General features: G+C 41.7%; 1 pseudogene across 1 annotated transcript; it reads left to right on the forward strand.

Annotated features, from left to right (window-relative positions):
- The first annotated feature begins 1,601 nt into the window (after nucleotides 1-1,601).
- LOC307104561 (large ribosomal subunit protein uL1-like) lies at nucleotides 1,602-2,247 on the forward strand (annotated as a pseudogene). Its single transcript has one exon. The product of its transcript is annotated as a large ribosomal subunit protein uL1-like (transcript).
- The last annotated feature ends 3,602 nt before the right edge of the window (nucleotides 2,248-5,849 follow it).

Genomic DNA, 5,849 nt, shown 5'->3' on the forward strand with positions numbered 1-5,849 from the left:
TTACTATATGACCCAGCAATCTCTCTTCTGGGTATCTGCCCCCCAAATTTGAAAACATTTATTCATCAATATATATTCAACCTATGTTTATTGCAGCATTATTCACACTAGTTAAGACAAAGAAACAATGGAATTGTCCTTCAATAGATAATTGGATGAAGACGTGGTACATATATACAAAGATAAAATACTGCCATTTGTGACAATCTGTGTGGATCTTGAGAATAGCATGCTAAGCAAAGTAAGTCCAATGGAAAAAGTTAAAACCATATGATTTCACTCATATGAGGAATATAAAACTGAAAGCAACAAATGAACAAACAAAAACTCCTAGACATATGCAAAGTGTGGTGGTAACTGGAGGAAAAACAGGGTGAGAGGGAGATCATAAAGCATAAAGGATGTTAAATATATGCTTAAAGGAATGAGCTTTTACTTTGAGTTGCAAACACATCATGCAATACACAGATGATGTACCATAGAATTGTAAACTTGAAACCTATATAATTTGATTAATCTATGTTATCCCAATAAATTTAATAACATTTTTAAAAGATCCATTTCTAGTCTGTAAAATTTTAAAAAAGATTACATATTTTGAAAGTACTAGAAAATATATAAGATGAATACATACGCTAATCTTGTCCAGACACTTTTCTTTAAATGTGAACCAACAGTAACTTTAATGGGACCTTTAACATCTGCTTGCAGAGCCAAAAGATAAAATACAGAATTTGAGAGATCATAAAGCACAGTTACAAAACCTACCACACCAAGACCATGATCGGGATACCTGGAGTCATCTGACTTGCTCCTCCAGAGATTGCATGGGATACTCAATTTAGGCTAAGGTATTGACTCAAAAGTAGTATAAATAATTAGACAGTTCAGATACTCCTTCCAGGAGAACCACAAGAATCTAGGGCTAATACTACCCAGATAAAGAATTAATGCTTGCCTAATTTGCAGTAAAGACCTAGGCTGTCTTATCAGCAAAATTCCCATAGAGTGTCCCATAAATTGAGAATCACACATTAGACTTTATAATTACCAACCAAAGTAGAGATGAAAACCCATGTCCCTCACGGTTGTAGGAAGGCCACAGTACTGGCAACAGAGAGTAAAAGGAAATGTCATTAATTCTGCTGGGGTTTTGGTCAGTAACAAAGATACCATTTATCTAGAGCAAGCATGTCAAACTCAAAGGCTAACACGGGCCAAATAGAAGAGGCATGTGGCCCGCGGGATGCAAGTTTGACCTGCTTGAAGAGGATAAGGTCCTTCAGATCCAAAGGGGAGGCAGGGAAGGGCCTGCCATCTATAGAATAAAACAAGTCCTAAAAAACCACAGTTTGACCCAAGATGATGTCTATATCCACTCAGTGCTGATACTTCCTTTGGTGGGCACACAAGTTGGGTGGTAGGGAGTGTAGTCAAGTATGGATGTAAGTTTCCTTCTCTTATGGAAAAGAACTGAATCTGCTGGGAACTAAATTATACGTTTGGAATTAAAATTAAGCATAAAAAAGGAGGAAAAGGAAGGTGCTTTTTATCTTCTAAAAACCTTCCAGTCTTTTCTGGTTTTTGTGGCGTGAGGAAACATGAGCAACAAAATCTCTGATGATACCCTCTATGAGGCACTGCGGGCAGTCCTGCATGGTAACTAGGGCAAGATTTTGGAGCTACAGATCAGCTTGAAGGACTATGACACTCAAAAGGACAAACACTTTTTGAGCACCATCTGGCTTAAATCTACAAATCTACTCCCTGCCCCAAGTTCTCCATATGTGTTCTGGGGGTTCCAGCAGCACTGTGACCTGAGGCCAAGGCCATGGATATCCTCCACATGGACAGCAGGTACTGAAGGAACTTAACAAGAATAAGATATTGGTCAAGAAGCTGGCCAAGAAATATGATACCTTTTTGGCTTTAGAGTCTCTGATCAAGCAGATCCCAGGCATCCTGGACACAGGCCTGAATAAAGCTGGCAAATTCCCTTCCTTGCTGATCCACAAGGTGAGCATGGTGGCCAAAGTCTATGAAGTGAAATCCACAAGCAAGTTCCAGATGAAGACTGTGCCCTGTCTGGCAGTGGCTGCTGGCCACTTGAAGATGACAGATAATGAGCTTGTATACAACATCCACATAACTTTCAATTTCCTGGTGTCATTGCTCAAAAAGAACTGGCAGAATGTATGAGTTTTATACATCAAGAGCACAATGGGCAAGCTCCAGTGCCTATGCTAAGGCACAGATTAATAAACTATATTGCTGCTAAAAAAAAATAAAAAATAAGTAACCAAATAAAAGCATTCAAATTCCACACCCCTTAAACTAGGGTAGAGTTGGAATAATTGTGTGTAACTTACAAATAGTTGAAAACAAATCCTATCAAAATCCTCTTCATAGATACTGGCATAGTTGACAAATAGGACAGATTTTGTAGTTCTTTTGTCATAATATCATTAGTGTAAGGCTTTTCAGCATAAGTCCACCAACCAATGGTAGAAATGATGAGTACCTGTACAGATTCACTACAGACACTTTTCTTTAAATGAGAATGCTCTCTGTTTGAGAGTACAGGAGAGATAAAGAGATCAGCTAGAGCTTGAAAGTAAGTTATATGTATACTAGGGGACTGGTGCACGAAATTCATGCACTGGGGAGGGGTCCCTCAGCCCAGCCTGCCCCCTCTCACATACTGGGATCCCTCAGGGGATGTCCTACTGATGGCTTAGGCCCGCTCCCCATTGGGAGCCGACCTAAGCCACAGTGTGGCCTCCCTTTGCGGGAGGCAACCGGGCTGATCAGGGGAAGGTGTCAGCCCCATCACCCTGCCGCCCCAGGCTTTATGCTTGGGAAGGGGTGCCCCCCCACGGCACCTCTGATTGCAGGCTCTGCCCCTTCCCAAGCCTAAAGCCTCCGCCCCAGCCGGCTGGGAGTGACCTGGGTGCCGAGGAGGTTCCTGGGACCCAGGTATGCATGCAAATTAACAGCCATCTTTTTTGGGGGTAATTTGCATACTCGCTATGATTGGCTGTGGGCGTAGCGGAGGTACAGTCAATTTACATGTTTCTCTATTATTAGGTAAGATCATATCATTATCTATTCAGTCATTACTATCTTGGTGGTCCAGTGGACTCATCATAGAGCTAAAACCATGATTAGTGAAGATCCATGAGTCTATTTTCAGTTTGTCTCAAGATGGCACACTTTAAGATGGCATATCCAAGAGCCAGATCTGGATTTCAGCCCAACATGAAGAATATCCAGTGCTATGTGTAATCAGACCCTTATTGACATTATGGTAATTGATATAGCATTGTACTAGATATTCCATTGAAAGTGGGTTTTCTCAGTGAATTTTGCTTTCTTATCAGCTGACAAGTTTCATAGGCAAGATTCTTTGGTACCAGTAGTTTAGATAATATGTGAATGATACTTGTTCTGTGACTTATGAAGGTGTTGCTACCTCTTCTTGAAATTGACCAAGGCCTTAGGGAACTGGGTTGGCTGCTAGTAGGATGTGCCATTTTCACTTCACAATAGAAGACATTAAAGCATCAGGGCTCTGAATTTCCTCCTGGTTCAAGGCCCAGCCATCTTTAATCACTGCTATGTGACCAATTTCCTCAGTGGGAGTCACAATCATAATGTCCTCAATGCAAGGGGACATTTCAATACCTACCAGCGGCTCATAGTGTGTTAAAGCATGTCTGACCCACTGATGAAATATTGCAGAATAATTCAAATAGCTTTGTGAAAAGAGTGCTCAGAAATATTGCAGGCCTTACTACATGGAAGCCAATTGATCCTGATCTTTTTCTGGAAGAGCACACACAAAAAATGTTGGCAATTCTAAGGCTTCATACCAGGTACCATAATGGCAGCAGTTTGTTCAGTCCCGGTGATGACATCAGCCCTTGGCTGTGTGGTAGTTCTTTTTCTGTTTCAACTTTGATATTCCACAGAAGGGGTTCAAGTACAAGTGATGTCCACTGTCAGTGGAATAGTTTCACACAGGGTCCCTGCCTTTATTACATATTTTCTGAGTAGACCATATTTTCTGAGTACCTTTTCTCCTCTTTGTGTAAGTATAGCGGGTACCTGGCAATGTACTACAAGTATAATTATGGAATCTGTCAGCAGGAGTTATCAGATTGTGTCCAACTAGCAGTCTGCATGTTTGCACGGGGCCTACATAACCCAAAATGTTTATATCAAATACAGTACTTATCAAATGATCATCAATCACAATCCATTCAAAGAATCCAGGACCCACCAAATAATTGGAGTCACTATCTCTTGGCCAAAAATAATGCCATTTCAAAATGCTGAAAGGGGAATTTGTTTATCAAGGTACACCAAGCCCTGGGAATAACAGGTATCTGAGCTTCAATAGAAGCAAGCCCAGAATTGCCTGGCAAACCCATCCCCGATTTTTTGTTTGTTTGTTTTGTGTGTTTCTGGTGTACATAAGATGGAGACCATAGTAAGCAATCTGGCTCCGGGTAACAGGGAAACAGACTTTATCTCTAACCTTCATTTTACTTAAATGGATTCATGGCCATGCATGAAAATATTCTATACCCAGAACAAAGGCACAGTGGGGTCCATTCAGCTTTTCTTTCTGAAAGGATAGCCCAGGTTGCAATTCCAGGGTGTCCACTGCACTGAGGCCTAGAGTAGAGGTTTCTCTTTCTCTTCTTAGAATTTAGAACTTTTCAAAAGTGATGAGAAGAATGCAGCAGATGAAGATTTAAGCAAGCATACCACCCTTGATGGCCCTCTTAACTAGGTTTCTATTACTGCCCTAAGAAATCACTACCAGCTTAGTGGCTTTAAACAGCATTCATTCATCATCTCATAGCTTTTGTGAGTCAGAAGGCCAGATACAGAGTGGTTCACCTAGTTCCGCTGCTTTGGGTCTTATAAGATCCTAAACTGTCCAGAGGTCTGCAGCTTCCAGGATTTCAGGTTAATTGGTAGATTCAGTCCTGGTGTTTTTGCTGGCAGCCTGTGCATGACTGCTCCTAGTGGTGTTAACATCGTGTGGGCAGATCCACCCATCGCTTTAGAGTTACTTTGGTCCCCACACACCTTCTCCTTCATCTAGGCCTGGGTAGTTCAATTTAGCCAAATGACCTGCCATAGCCCAAGGCAGTGGGTAGGCCTCGAGGAGCCCGGTATTAAAACATTTCCACTCTAAAAAGCTGTAATACTGAGACTGTAGCATGGAACTCCCTCCGGTGATGCATTCTCATGTAAGCACATGTGCAGAAAATTAAGCTATTTCCTTTTACTTCCAAATCCACTCTTTTAAATGCTCCTTTGTGATGCTGAACAGGAACTCTCCAGACAGATTGTATTGATTGATTGATGGCTCTCTGTCAGGATTTGAAGTAGCAGCAACAGACAGTGACTAGAAGAGAGGAGGAGGTGAAAGGGAGGTCACCTCCTTTTTTGTTTTGTGTTTTGTCAGTGTTGCCATAGCAATAACCTTCCACCTTAGAAGTAGCATTTGATTCCTAGCTCCAGCTTCCTGCTGCCCTTCCAGAACCATCCTCATCACCTCCCTTCAGAGGTACCAGCTAGTGTCCTCTCATCAACAGTCTGGGTCCCAGGCATAGGATCACAGGCCCCTTCTCCTACACTTCTGGATCTGGAGTTGCCAACCTGCCTCCTTGGCTTCCCCCAGCCCTAGGGTTACCCGGAACTACTCCAGTGCTCCTTTGCTTCCTTTCAGTCCTCTGGCATGTCTAACCAATTACCAATACAATACAGAATTAAATTATCTTTGTTTAATAATTAATATGTTCCTGTTTTTCTATTTAATCCCCTTTAACTTG

The sequence above is a fragment of the Cnephaeus nilssonii genome, assembly GCF_951640355.1.
Source record: "Cnephaeus nilssonii genome assembly, chromosome: 8".
NCBI classification, from domain to species: domain Eukaryota; kingdom Metazoa; phylum Chordata; class Mammalia; order Chiroptera; family Vespertilionidae; genus Cnephaeus; species Cnephaeus nilssonii.